Source organism: Camelina sativa, chromosome 6 (genome assembly GCF_000633955.1).
Source record: "Camelina sativa cultivar DH55 chromosome 6, Cs, whole genome shotgun sequence".
NCBI lineage: Eukaryota > Viridiplantae > Streptophyta > Magnoliopsida > Brassicales > Brassicaceae > Camelina > Camelina sativa.
Genome location: NC_025690.1, coordinates 25,265,422 through 25,279,336, shown reverse-complemented (window position 1 = coordinate 25,279,336; position 13,915 = coordinate 25,265,422). Strand labels below are relative to the sequence as shown.

Genomic DNA, 13,915 nt, shown 5'->3' with positions numbered 1-13,915 from the left:
ATGTTATTTGTTAAAATGTATCGTCGAGTCAACATTATTTAAAAGAAAAACACAGTTTTGATGTCCGTTACTAACTTACTATCGCCAACAAACCCCCACAATGAAATTTATTTACATTGTCATCACATGCACCAGTCCAACAATTTGTCTATTAGATTTCAATTATTGAAATATAAATCATTTATTTTGGTTACCTCGACACATGTAGATCCGATCGATAAAGGGAGATGCCTGAAACAATTACCTGGAATTTCTGAAATCAAAACTTTATTCTATAAACACTTGTTCATAAAGCTATATATAGGTTAGTGGAAAATGATACAAAGACTTGCTATTTGCTGGTCAGTTATCTATTAGCGAGTACTTCATAAATGCATGTACTATCACAGCTATAAGAATCGTACACATGTGTTTAGAGTTAAGTATAAATCAAATCACATCTTTTTCACATTTGATAAGATGAAATGAACTAAGAAGCAACTAAAATTTCGGAAAAGAAAAAGGAAAAGAAAACGACAGAAATGTTTTCTTTATCTTTTAACGAAAGAAAAAGAACAACAAAATCCTCGATATCATTCAATGATGAAATGCTTGAACATTAGATATCTATGGATTGTTTCATGAGTTTGTCGTCCATATATATTTCAGTTTTGACTAAAATATGTAGTTAGTCTCATTCGGCACGATATAGTGAATCTAGTTTTGAACCGTAGCAGGGTAAAAAAGGAGAGAACGTAACAGATGGTTATTTCCTTCCTAAAAACTCTTAGCTTAAATATGAACATCCAAAAGAAAGATGAATTAATTTGAACATATATAGGGTCTAATGATAACAATTTGTTGGTATGCATGTATGCGCGCGGCTATATATAATTCTCATATACATTAATCTCGTTTCAGTCGACAAAATTATTGGTATTCATTCATCTTTGAATATTTAAAAAGTGCAATTTATATGAAAAGCAATACTTGCATACGTCAATGTTGGATATGGGTTTCATCATGCCTTAACAGGCCTTCAACCTAGCCCATCCACGAAATAGTCAACTAGACCATTGGGATCGTTGACTGACCAGACTGTTCTTATCGGACCGACAGAACTTCAAGAAGGCCCAATATAAACGGACAGCCCACTAGCGGACAGCCTGCAAAGAAACGATCACCGACTTTGTTTTGAGACAATACCACATCGACCCCGAGAAATAAGAAGGGCATGTCCCATCACCTATAAATACCGAAGGAGAGATGAGAAAAAGGCAAAAAGGAACCTGGAGCAAGAATCTGGAAAACAATCCGATTCTAGCACTAAGTTAGATAGTCATTTTTGAATATATATAATTCTGTAATTAGCCGATCGGTTTAAAGCAGACATCTTGTAAACTCGTCGATCTTCGACTATCTGAATAGAAGTCCTTTGTTTCCCCCTCCTTAATTATTACCCTCGAGCTAGTAAAATACAATTCGTCTACAATACAAGTCCTTTGTTTATCTGAATACAAGTCCTTTGTTTCAAGAGTCAACGTTACCTTGTAAAATACAATTCGTCTTTTTCCCCCAATCAACCAAAACTATTTATGGACATAACACTGATCCCTCAAGTCAACACGACAACATTGTAGAAAACGTATTGTATCACTGATAAGTGTTTTATGAAATAACGAGGCAAAACCTCATAAATTTCCAGAAACAATCTGTAATGATTATTCATCACTGCAAGCTAAGCCCAACAGTCATATTATATTCGGTCATATATATAATACATATTTATGACCATGATATCATGGGACGAATCTTATTATATAAAGTTGGATTTTGAAAGTTAGTCATTGATAAAATTTTGACATGTGTTAAGTTATCAATCTCAGATTTTGACATATGTAAAAGTTAATATTTAATAGGAGGAATTTGATTACAACAAAAATAAAAAAGTTTGTTTAAAAAAAATATTAATAATGTAAAAAGACAATTATCAAAAATTACAGAATTTATAAAAAAATACAAAGTTTTTTAAAATAATTATAAGAAGATTATATATATATATATATATTTCATAAAATTACAAATTATAATATTATTTAACTTTTTAAAATTTTAAGTTATTCAAAAACACTGATTTCAACTTTGTTTAATTGGGAATTTCTTTTTAATGGGAAGGTAAATTTTTCTTATTTTTTTAAACCAAAATTTTCTTCTACTTTCTCCTTTTTCAGTTGGAAATAGGTAAGATTAATATGTTGACTCAAAAAAAAATTAATATATGCGTCTACTTTTCTTAATACTGTATTTTAAAATTTACTGTAGTATTTTTAGATTATATTATTTAATTTGTTTGTTCCTCTATGAATTATTTGAGATTCATATATTACCGTGTTTATAATTTTCTATTGTATCTTTAATTATGTCAAATTAATTTTCTTCCAAATTCTCAACCTTGATTGGTTGGTCATAAACCCTTCTTTATTTTGCAATCATAATTGTTACCATTATTCATTCAATCCCAAAGGGAGATAACGAGTAGAAGCTCATCAACCTAATGGATGAATAAAATAGGCTAATCAAACACACGCTTACAAAAAACATATATAGATAGATTGGAAAAACATAAATCGTTGTTGATAGATCCATAGAAGCTCAAAGACTGTGACGCTGTGGTTTGCGGAAAGGTTTAAAAGAATTGATTCTGGCTACATATGTCACCAAAATGTACTTATTATTTAGTTAAGGGTCCTGAGAGAATTTCATGATGGATGACTTCGTGGAAGTGATTGTCGGAACTGTGCGAGTGAGGACAAAACACAGGAAAAGATCATTTGTTGATTTGTAGGATCGGTAAACAAGTTTCTAAAGCATTCCAGACGTAACAAACCGATCATCGAATATGGGTGGGTCTACGAGCCGGGAATAGATGTAGGGTCCACTTAGGAAGGTGAGCCCATGGACTGAGAGTGGACATGGGGCTCACTAAGCAAGGTGGCGGTTGAGGCGTTACAGAGACAGAGGCTACATGTCAAAGACACTTCCACGAATACATTGGGAAATTTAACATTAGTTACTATCAAAAAAAATTTGTGACGCTAGAAAAAAGGTTTTACTTTTATTGGTTGTCGGAGCAAGCCATTTTGAGATAGCAAAAAGACGTGAACATGTTCTCTCCATACAGGAGGAGGGCAGAGCCGAGGTCCTCTCTATGGTGTAGAAGGTTGGACAAAAGGTTATCTCCCCAAGGGAGGAAGGTGGAAGAGGTTTGACGCAAGGTTATCTCCCCAAGTGAGGAAGGCGGAGCCAAGGTTCTTTCCATGGTGGAGGAGGTTGAACGCAAGGTTCTTTCTATAAGAGATGAGGGCGGAGCCGGGGTTTTCTCCATGGTGGTCATAGACTATTATGATGATACATCATTGGTTAATATATTATTTAATATATTTTTTATTCGAAATGTTTTTTGAGCCAACAATTTTAGTAATTAAAAAACTATGCAGAAGTGAAAGTAAAATAGTTGGCTTAATGTGCTCATACATACATTTTCTAGGTGGGTGAATTTATTCGTAACATATAGTATATTTAGGTGTAAAAAAGTATATTTTTAATGGTAACATACATAAAATATTTGTAAATAGATATAAATTAGTGTATTATAACAAAAATAAAATTTATAAATAACGTACAACAAATTTTAATATAATTTATAAAAATTTAAACCCGCACAACGGGCGGGTCCTCATCTAGTCATATATATACAAGTAAAATTTTGGTCTCTTCTTATTGGTTGATTTTCATTTAATACTTTCTAATTATTTTATTTTTTTTATTTGCTTTCTAATTGTTTAATTGCTTTAAATGATATTTAAGACTCAATTAACACAATACATTTAATTCATACATTAAAATAAAATTATAACTGAAAATAAAATAAATTATGCATTAATCATATTCCACCACTCAATTTTATTCAAACACAATAAATAATATTTGTAACTCCAATAATTCTAAGTGTAACTTCCATCAATTTTTATCATATAAATAAGCATTGCCTCATTCTCTCATATTGGCATTTTTTTAATTTCTCATTTTCATTCTCTCATTCTCTTCCACTTCTCTCATTCTATTCCACAATATCTCAAATCATTTTTGTTTTTTATGCTTTCAATTTCTTATTTTTGTTGTATGAGTTACAAAAAGCCAAATGAAATATCATTGTAAAATTTTAATGCTAAATTTTAATTTTAGAGACTACATGATATATATATTTTACATTGTTTTTATATTTAAAGATTCATCTTCATTATCTAATTTGGATTATCATCTTATAAGTAATCATTCTCTCCTCCTCTCTCACCAATATCAAATGTTGTTATATCTAATATGTGTTGTAAGAGTTTGATTCTATATTTTAATTTAGAAAGTATTATATATAATTAACATTGTTTTCAAATTTTATTTTATTTATATAAAAATAAAATATTTCTTTTATATTTCTTACCTTTCTAATCTATTCATATTTATTTTTAAAATTTTCATAGCTAAATTTAAATTCACATATGTTGGTTTTAACAAAAAATCAAGTTTATTTGAGAATCTGTTTTAAAAGGTTTATCTTCATTATCTATTTTAGATTAGCATCTTATAAGTCATTATTTTCCATACTCTTGCAGTCTTACAATATTCACCATACAATAAGGTCATGAAGTTGAAAAGAGCCATCTCTAATTCTCTATTATGTATTCTGGTTATCTCACATATTCATGTATCATCCATTTATCCATTTAGAATGATCAATATAATTATCCATTTATAAAGTCTATTTTTTTTTGTAAAGTCTATTTTGTTTTGTGATCCAATAGATAAATATGTAAAGATCAATATAATATTTATATTATTTAATATTTGAGGTTTTTGAAAACAAAAAGAACTTAATTATATAAAATTGATTTTCTTGATTTAAGCAAAATGAAAAAATGATTCTAAAAAGAAATCATGTTTAACTGGAAGTGAAATATAGAAAATAATATAATTATTAAATACCATTTAACTTAATCCTCTAAAGATGAAACTATTAGTATGAAATCTAGCACTATAAATTAAATTGATGAGTGAAAAACAAAAAAAAAAACAAAAAGATTGAAGTTATTCTTGGGGTTTTAAAAAATCTTTAGATTGAAGTTCATATAATTTTTTTTTAAAAACTAATTTAGTTTGTCACTTCAAAAGTAATATTTTCAATTTGGAATATATGTGTGAGAGTTGAGTTTATATCAACAAAACAATCAAAAAGTGTAAGTTTAAATTTTGATTGAGCCCCTTGATATTCCTTTTCTTTTAAGTCAAAAATAAATTAAAATATTTATTTATAATTAACCCACTTTTATTTATAATTAACCCACTTTTAAAGGCATTTAACTCCATTTAACTCTACATTTAACTCAAATGTAACTCCTACCCAATAATTTTACATTCATTCCTCCAACTAATATATTTATCTTTCAACAAAAAATGTTTCTGGTTTAATTTTAATATTTTTTTAATTATTTTAATTGCTTTAAACTTTCAAATGAGGAATATTCTATATACAATAATTTTATACGTAGTTACTAAAATTTTTGATAATTTGATTTGATTCAATTTTAATATACTACAGTCTTATGTTTACAATGTCATTAAGAAAAAATCTTTAAATCAATGTTTAACTTCTATAAAATATGATCATAAACATAGATTCTCTTATATTAGAAAAATGTTTAAATTTCTATATTATTATTGTATTAATATAGCTAATCAATTTGTAATAATTTTTTGTAGTATTCATTAATTTTTTATTTATAGAAAAGTTTATATATTTTAAATTTTGTATAATAAATAACCATACCAAAAAAATGTTGACAGGAATGTTATTTTGAGAAATTGCTATAAAATTTTCTGAGATTCATACATTAGTATATTTTTTTTTGAGAATATACATTAGTAAAACAATATTTTAATTTAAGAAATATAATCAAAATTATTATGCATACAACCACGTTTATTACCTAGTAATCCATTAAAATTAAGGTACTGGTTATTAGCATCGTGGTTAGTTTTTAAACTTAATTTTCAAATAGGGATGTATATATGATTTTTTTCCACAGTTACTTTAACTTACGTCTAGATGCTCATGATGACATGATGGTTTTTAACAATTAAAAAGAGAAGATGCACATCATGGCGTCCATAATTAACGTTTTTTACGATGACGTATATATATGCATGCAGTCATTTGTGTATGTGTTTGTTGGCCAAGATTTCAAAGACTCGTTTCTACCTATCCCAGCTATTGCCTACACCGACTGTTTGAAAGTGGATGAATCACGTAACTAGATTATTATAAGAATTTGTATTAATTGACTAGTCCGTATGATTTATATATACTCAAATGTGAGAAAATGGCTATAGTGTGTACTCGGACGGTAAGTTGTTCTTCCTCTAAACCCAACGGCCATTGCAGCTCTTCGTGTTAACGAGAGGGGTTTAATGGCTCTTTAAATGATTCTATCACTATATTATAAGACGTCCAATCACAATTATAGTCTCACAAAAGTGAAGATACGAGATTAATTTCTATTAAGTCTGTTATATATTCCGTGGTGAAACTGTGTTATTAAGATTAATACGAACTGGCCAACGATCAGAGTAGCATGTTTTAAACGTCGATTAGTTTGGTGCAGAAAACGGGAAACGCGTGCCGACTTACGTTTGAACAGAATTAAACCTGAAACTTCGTTCGAATTCCCGTTTCAGTTTCCTTCATTTACAAGTCAATTTAATCGCTTGTGTACAAGACACGTGCCGTATCAACGACTCCATCAACTAGTGCCAAAGACTTTCTCAAAGATTACGTTCCACGTACGCAATGTCTTCCTTTTGATCAAACTATAGCTAGCTTAGCTACAACGTACTTTCATAACGTTTACCCAAAACAAAACAAACGTACTTTCATAACTTTCCTCAAACTAAGTTTCTAATTTCGTGAATGCACTTGTTGATAAATATTAATTTTAAAAGTCATGCACTCGTGAAAACTCTAATGCCTGAGGCTAATTTTTTATCATTTTTCGGAAAAGAAAAAACTTTTAGACAAAAACAAATTTAAAAGTAACCACGAAGTGGTGGACTAGTGGTTCTAGCTTTGATGGAAGAATCGCCCTGTTGGTCTAGGTTAGGGATTGATTCTTCCCAAGCGCAAGAATTGCTCAGCTTTATCCTTTTGCCCACATGGGTATGGGCCCATTGCTTACGGCCCATTTGCATAACCGGAGGACCCTATTCGTGGGATGCCCTTCTCCCAGAGAGATTAGTCTCGGACTCCTCCATAAATCTGGACATTTACTCTCTCAATTAACAAAAAAAAAACAAATTTAAAAGTGCAAAATTGTAGAGGTCTTCCGTAGTGAAGAGACGCGCTCTTTCTTTAGAAAAAGCTACTGAATACTTTACAAAATAAAACTAAACGATCTTTGTCCAAAATAAAATAACGATTAATTTATAAGGGAAATTAAGTGAATATACGTAATAATGTCGTGATGCAATCAAAGCAAATTAAATAATTTGCAGAAAGACGCACCATTTTATTAAAGAAATGTAGACACGCCGCACGCCACCGTTGATCATGCCACCGGCCAAGCCTCCAGGAACCATCCGATCGAACACGTCATCATTCCTATCTCTCTCAAACAAACAAAAACAATATATCATTACAATTTTCATCCCCTGAGTAAAAGGCACAAAATAACAATAATAATAATTTATGTTTAAAAAATCAAATCCAGAATAAGAATATATACCCGTTACGCGAAATAAAAGATTTCTGAAAAGAAATAATATATACCCATTATTTGATTAAATACATTTATAATCATATAACGGTCGAAATAACTAGAGTTGACAAAAGAAAACAAAATATGTTGAAATTTCCAAGAAAATAAAACATTAGAAAGTGAGTGGAAACAACGACGAAAACGGCGTGTGTCTTCTTCATTGGTCAATTTGGCTTAAGCTACATATACACTCATTTTCTCAATTTCAATATATAAAACGAATAAGGGAATTAATCTCCTGCAAAAAGGATTAGACTTACACATACAAAACATAAAACACACATAACATATATATATATATATATATATATATATATATATATATATATATATATTTTTTTTTTTTTTTTTAAAAATTTGGATGTAAAAATAATTCAACCAAGAAAAACGTTTAGGCAACTTGTATAACCTTTTTTGTAAAAAAAATTAGGAGAAAATTAAACTAAAAATAAAAATGAGAATATAGTCATCAAACATAATTCATACGTAATTGCTGACAAATGAACAAGAAGCATGACGACATTTGTACTCCAACGATTATTTTTCCTCTCTATAACAATTTCTCTTAGAAAACGATGGTTCGATTGCTTCAATTTCTTAATGTTACAGCATGTATTTATTTGCTCTCCTCCCAACAACATAACGTAGGCTTATTAAAATCAAATAGATATTATGTGTACTGTGTGATACTGTCTAATCTATTTTATATACTTACTAGTAATAAACTATTAATAATTGATTGCCTTGACAAATCTTAAGGGAGAAGGTAAAGACAACTTTTGTATGTATCGATCACAAAATAAAATCATACTAATCAATAGAACAATTCATAATACTCATTCTATATCTCTAACAACTCTTTTATCTTAATTTAATTGTTACTTACAGAGTAATCTTTTTCAATAAGTAGTATTAAATCATGTTATAAAAGATTATGCATTATATAAACTATACTAGTAGTTACCAAAAGAAAAAAAAACATAGTTACCCACTTCTTAAGTTAGGGATGTTTAAACTTTTATGTGGGTGACACAGTGGTATTAAATATATGGCTAAGGACGTCAACTCGCATATGTTTGGTTTCATTGTTTGAAAATTCCGGGCATTGGCTCGTATAACTCATATATAGGCATGATCAGGTAACAATAACGCAAAGTTAACGTCAATGTGGTAGAATATATGTCGATAANTTCTTCTAATTTTCTCGTATGTTTGCACATATTTAATTATCTTGTCATTTTTTTTTGCCATATTTTTATTCCAAAATTGGGATTCTGGGGGAAAAAGAAATTCTGATAAATTTAAGTATTATGAAATAAATCAATAAGAAAACCCATTTTTTTTACTTGGAATTCTTGTGATGAATTAATTAACTCATGCTAAAAAGCTTCAACAATCGTCTTTTTCTTGCGACTCAGATTTTGTAATTTAAATCAACAGAAACACACAAAATTTATAGCTTTGTTTAAGATTTTTTTTTTGTTTTTAATAAATGTGAAACAATTAGATAGGATATATACAGTACATGGAATTTCCCATTTCCACTTAAATGTTTTGACTATATATATTATTTATGCGCAGTAGTCAACAAAAAGAATTAGTCGTCTCTAGTGGTTACTTTGTAAGTAAAACTTGGTGAAGGCCGGGTTCGACACCAAAGACGCGGAGCTGTGAGGATTATAGCGCATAATGATGGATTTGGGTTCATCACTAACGTCAGATTCACAGACGAGAAAGGTGCGCATCTGAGCTTCGAATTCTTCTTTTTCTTTTCCTTTTCATTTTCTGCTCTTGTTTATATATTACATACACTAAAAGATATATTTATGTAATAGTTGTACCAGAAAAAGATATATGTAATAGTTGGCTACTAATGATGGAATAATGAAAATGGACGTCAAATGGATAAGAGTAAACTAAACACTACATTTATCCTACTTTTTATTTGGTAACCATTTTTTTTACATATGGTGAATCTATATATCTTGGGTCCAACCTTTAGATATTATATACTAATTTTGATAAATAATTGACGTTAGGAAGTTGCATTATTTATTACGTTTTGTAACGTGTAAAGAACGTTTCTTCAATCGATTTGGTGAAGCTTTCGGGCGTCTACTACATTCACATTTCCCATGTGCATATGAAGACGACTTCTCTCTTATTGCAAACACTAAAACCAAACGTCAAAACGTCAATTATTATATAAAATTATAATCTCGACATGTTATTAATAACAGTTGTGTAATATAATTAACTATTTATTTGATGCATTTACACAACAAAATAGTAGAGAAAGAGCTCAAGCCCCTCACGTTGTCTCAAGTTTCCACCACGATACTGAAGCTCAAAAGTTTAACAGTGGAGAGAGAGAGACTAAGATCACCGATAAATGAATCTGACTGGAGAAAACTTTGATCATACTGCATCGTTGCCATTTTGTTCACCGGTTTTAAGGATGTTGAATTTGCAGAGAGGGCAAGTGGCATTAATGCGTAGCCATTTGTCTATGCAAGCTTCATGGAAATGGTGTCTGCATGAAAGTTCTCTCAGCTCTGTTCCATCTTTATAGTCACAGAGACAAATGCTACATTTCCTGAAAGAGGCAAAGATTCACGCTCGGTTGGAGAATCGATCAACACCAAGTTGAGTCATTATCCCTCCATGAGTTTCTCTTATCTTACCGCTCACTTTCTCTGAGTTTCTTACCATCAGAAACTTGAATTTCGGGAGCCTCTCTATCTCCTCATCCGATGCGCCTTCCTAAACCATCAAGAAAGCATCAGAAAAAAACCTCTTGCCCATACACAACTAAACCTAATCTATTGTTTTGACGTACCCGATCTGCCAAAGCGTACAATACCGCAATGATGCAAGGCAAACAGCAGCAAACAACAATACCAATAAGACAAGCGACAGCAACGCAAAGGACCACAATGATAACATCAAAGGCGAGAAACGCGACACATAGCCTGCAGAGCAGATAAACATATAAGTACACATATATGAAACCAGCCACTACAAGAATATTAGCCTTTTGTAGCATCAGAAAAACGCTATATAATCATACTATAATAGGTTCGCCACATTTGATAGCGGATTCGGTAATGTTATCATGTATTCATCAAACATAGCAGTTTTTCCTATGCAATCATATATTTAACAATAGCAATTGTAATATGTTATTAATATTTACTCTAAATTGTATTGAAATTATAGTTTATATTGAAATTACAATTTATTAGGATTTTCTTTTGTTTTGGATAATTTGACCAAAATAAAAGAGAAAATTGTCTTACTTTTATTATAATATGTTTATATGAAACAATGATACAAAAGTCTCGCTTGAATAAGGGTTTATACATCTGAGTCTCTTAGAAAAAAGAAAACAATCCCTTTGCTGCTGGCACTGAGCAGAAGCTACAAATCTTGTATTTAAACTTGAACTCTTCACTCTCGGACCTCCAATCTTTGAAACTTCTTATATCATCAAGTCATAAACAATTGTTTTCACTAGCAGCACAACAAGTATGAAAAGAATCAATCAAAGAACCGTAAATTCACTTTCAAAAGACAAAATAAAAAACAATCACAAGTCGTAGCTTCAGTAACAAACCTTTTCTTGTACATACGGACAATGAGGATAGAAGTTAAGAAGTTCAATTCGCTAAGAGGTGAACCCCTTGTGGAGGTAGAGGAGCATGTATATGAAATTTTCCTTAATCAAACAAGATCAAATCAGATTATTGAAAATTTATTATCAAGCACAAACCTATTCACCAGCTTCAACAATGGCAAGTAGATCTGCAGAACATCAAAAAATTAGATCTTTTTAATTAATACCCACCAAGAATAAATCTAAGTGGATAATGGATAAAATTTACCTCGTTCATAGCAGAGTCTGCTTTTAGTAGAATCGAGTATTTTTGAAAGAATCTTTTCAACTTATCGCGAATCCACTTCAATAACCGAACATCCAACAAACAAACAACAACAAAAAGGAGGAGAAGACGAGAGAGTAAGAGAAAAGGGAAATCAAAAGAAGAGAGAAAAGGTCCCAGATTCACTCACACCACCTGAGAAGAGCTTCACCGAATTTGGAATGAAAACACGAACCCTCCATCTCAACCACTCAACCTGAAATCCCCAACCCAAAAAAAACACTCAAATCTGAATAGGGATTAACTCGATCAAAAAGAAAGAGAGGAGATTACGATATGAGCTCTTAGATCTGTTGAGGAGTGTGTCAGTGATGACGTTTCTTCCTTGGAGGCTTATCGGCGGCGTAACTTCACTAGAGATTCCTTCATTGTCATCACTTCCAGATCTGACGATGTCGTACTAGGGTTGGTGAGAGGGTCGGATAAACGAAATCAGATTTTGTGAGAGGTGTAGAGAAAGAAGAGAGGAAGAAGGGAGAACGAAGAATGAGAGTGAGATAGATCGAGAGAAAAAAGAAGAAGGAAATGAGACTTTTCAATACCCTAATTTTTGGGTTTCAGTTATTTTTTTGTATTAATTGGGCGGACAATTAAAAATTTATTGGCGGTCAATCTAATATAACGTTTTAATTCTTATGTGCTATTACAACATAGTTAAAAAACTAAAAATTATGCGTCTATATTTACTTTATGTAGTTTATAACATATTATAGCGTTTATTATTTTGCAAACGCTATCAAAAAGTTAGGCATACAGTAATTATAGCATAAACATATAAAAAGCTATGCTGAAATGCTATTAATACTCAGTTTTTCTTGTAGTGTAGAGAATCCATCTAAAGTCTCAAACAAAGCAGAAGAAGAAGTTTGTTGAGTGTGTGCAAAACCAACCAGTTGAGGTGAACTATATATATGAGGGAGTTCTCCACAATCAGCAGTGACCCAACAAAACCCAATGATCCACCAAACAAACGAGAAGATTGCATTTGCTAATTCCAGATGCTTAGCAAGACTAGAAACAAGAGAACATTAAGAAGATCAAATAACATTCAATGGAAGAATAACGAAAGAACGAATCAAGCTTAAAAGCTTCTTAACCTAGTTCTACTAAGGCATAATCACACTAAAGATTATACCCACTAGTAAAAAAAGAAAAAAAGGAATCGAACTCCGTACCAACTTACCACATTAACTAGTTTGTTTAGTGTTAAAAATTTATTTATTTTGTTGGTGGGAGCAACTGCCACTACAGGGTCCGTAGTGAAAGAATACCATCACCAGTTTACCTTTTTAATACCATAAATTTCAATATTAAATTGACTTCAAAATCTTTTTGTAATTGTGGAATTATAAATCCTAAATTGAAAATTGGAAATCCAAACATAATATTGTAGTTTAATTTATGAAAATAATTATCTTTAAACAAAAAGTTTTTGGTATTTTATTTGAGGTAAAGAAATTTTGTATATCCATTGGATAATGTAAAGTCTCATCAATTTTTTTTTTTTTTTTTTTTTAAAANTCAGATTATGATGATTCAAAGAAGACAAACTCGACCGAATCCAACGTTGGAATCCATTTAATCATGATAACGCTAGAATATGAATATCACTTTGATTATTTTAATTAGTTTTATCAACATCAATCTCAATCTTACTAATTAGTTATGTGTTTTTGTACATTTTTCTGCTTTGTAATTTTAGTAAACTCGATGAATGTTAAGGAAATATTGCAAATTCATAAATGCAGCGGATCAACTTCACATATTCTCTTTGTATTAAAAACATTGATTCTATCGAATCTCACCTTTGATGTTATCGAATCACACACAAAAAGAAGTATTTAATTTTTATTTATAAATGCACTATTAGTCTATTTATTTATCCCAAATCATTTCTCATAACTATTAACCAACAATAATTCACTACATTTATAAAAAATTCACAATTTATTAACATTAATTGACAAAAGTTTATCGAAAATCAAACTTTTCATACATAAGGATTATATGGTTCTCTAATAATACAATAGTTCATTCAAATATGATAAATGAATATTGATTTATATCACATACTGTACAAGAGTTGCATTGCATTTATGTTAATCATATAGTTTTGTAGTATAGAAAATA

At 30.3% G+C, this 13,915-nt stretch overlaps 1 long non-coding RNA gene across 3 annotated transcripts; it reads right to left on the bottom strand.

Moving 5' to 3' along the window:
* Positions 11,123-12,380, bottom strand: LOC104793547. 3 transcript variants are annotated; one of them, XR_769358.2, is made up of 4 exons: positions 11,729-12,380; positions 11,617-11,648; positions 11,461-11,526; positions 11,123-11,357 (listed from the first exon to the last, which is right to left on the bottom strand). It is a non-coding gene; the product is annotated as an uncharacterized LOC104793547 (long non-coding RNA). The 3 variants fall into 3 exon arrangements; XR_769357.2 differs by having other exon boundaries at positions 11,461-11,648; positions 11,729-11,803; positions 11,921-12,378; XR_769356.2 differs by having other exon boundaries at positions 11,461-11,648; positions 11,729-12,379.